Source organism: Gavialis gangeticus, unplaced genomic scaffold (genome assembly GCF_001723915.1).
Source record: "Gavialis gangeticus isolate Ggan-Ray unplaced genomic scaffold, GavGan_comp1, whole genome shotgun sequence".
Lineage (NCBI taxonomy): Eukaryota > Metazoa > Chordata > Crocodylia > Gavialidae > Gavialis > Gavialis gangeticus.
Genome location: NW_017728997.1, coordinates 26,861,197 through 26,863,036, shown reverse-complemented (window position 1 = coordinate 26,863,036; position 1,840 = coordinate 26,861,197). Strand labels below are relative to the sequence as shown.

At 31.7% G+C, this 1,840-nt stretch overlaps 1 protein-coding gene across 1 annotated transcript in view; it reads right to left on the bottom strand.

Annotated features, from left to right (window-relative positions):
* Positions 1–361: 361 nt before the first annotated feature.
* ARHGEF3 (Rho guanine nucleotide exchange factor 3) overlaps positions 362–1,840 on the bottom strand; it is a 348,570-nt gene continuing 347,091 nt past the window's right edge. Inside the window, exon 14 of the mRNA XM_019504995.1 lies at positions 362–1,806. The gene's annotated coding sequence lies outside the window, so the exon portion shown is untranslated. The remainder of the gene's footprint in view (positions 1,807–1,840) is intronic.

Below are 1,840 nucleotides of genomic sequence, written 5' to 3'. Positions count from 1 at the left end.
CACAAAGGTTGCAGACTTTCCTTACAAATCATCTGTTCTGCCAGGACACAAAATACAATGGCTAGATCTGAAGGGCTTTCAGCTTTATGTTAACCTGGATTTCATATGAAACGACCAAAAAACGCATACTGGGACAAAAACGAGAAAACATGAACATTTCAGCAAATATTCCTCAAATCTTTGAAAATGTTTCCAATCAAAATTTTGAAGTTAGAAATTTAGATTAGCCCCAGGTATAACAACCAGTTCAGCCAGTAGTGAATCATAAACCTGGCTTATTTAATTACTATTGAAAGTCTTTTGCAGATCTGGCCATAGTGTTTTCTATACTTAATAAGCAAGCAAAACGATTAAAAGCCAAAGCAGTTTAATGTAATTTATTTGAATGCTTCCAGAAAAGTTTAAGGCCTTTATACATAAGTATTTAATCAATACATACCTTCTTTTTCCATAACTCAACACTACATGCTTTTTCTGTAGCGCTTTGGCTAACAGCTGTCATACCAATGGTTCACAACCTAAAGTATTTTTACTTCTTTTTCCTTCTGTAAAATATTCCCTTCTCCTTGTTCTACTCTTCTTCATTGGTATTTTCTATCTTTCAACTCTAAAAAACGAAGCAGCTTAAATAAATTACAGGCCTGCAATAAAAAAATCACCATGTTTTAAAAACTATAAATACAGAAATATGTTCTAAAGGGTAAAATTGACCACAATATTTTTGGAAAAATAAAGTAATATACCTTGTTTTTATATAGTTTATCTTGTCACACTGATTCCTTTAATGTATATGTCATGACATATGTACAAAGTAAATGACATTTTACTTACTCTTTTCTTTCTGTAAACTTGTAACACACAAGAAATAAATGTTTTTGGCAATAATTTAACAGTTTTACTACTTGTTATGGTATGGCTGTACTTTGCACAGGTCATTTTATATAATATCAAGAATCATTTCACTATTTAGGACACTATTTTACATCCCACTTGATTAACATTTAAAAGATTGGAATTACTTATTTCTTGCACAGGGGAATAAAATATTAACCAACAATTCCTAATACTTGCACAGAGTGTTTTTAAACTGCAGTTTTAAGTGGCTGATCTGCCTTTCATCATAATAAGTAAAGTCAATAATAGTTTAAGTTAAATCATCCACCAGAAAACACAGTGATATTTCCAATTACAGCATGAGATTTAGTGAAGCAAACTTACTAAAAAAACTATAAAGGATGTGATATTTACTAAAGAAAAATAAATTCCCTTTTTAAGTTTCTCTGTCTCCCTTGGGGCATTTATAGGGCAGTGCTTTACAAAATTTGTTATAGTCTTAAAAAATGACCATGGGTAATTGTAAACAGATATTTGCACAAAGTTTACTGGGATATTTTAACCTTCGTGGTGCTTAAAACCAAAGGTAGAGGTTACTGGGATGCAAAAAATTAAAGAGGGCTTATTCACTAATCTATTCTTCCTCTCCTGTTTGGGATAACACAGTTCTAAATGGCACTGGAGGCAAACTACCAACTTTTTATTTACAGATTCAGTGTTAGCAGTTGAGGGGTTTTTTTCAGTTGTTTATTGTATTATTATATGCTCTGATAGTAAACTATGGCACTGCAATGATGATTTTAATTGACCAGACATTAAAACATTGGCTTGATGGATCTTAGAACAGTGCTTCATGTTTGTTTTTTGTATCAAACCCTGAAGTGTTTTCCTTTTTAATTAAACCCTAAAAAGTCACTGGTGACATGGCCTACTCTTTACACTTCCTGTTGATTCAATACCACAATAGCTAACCTAGTTTATTCCAATAAATTTTTGTAGACAGAGC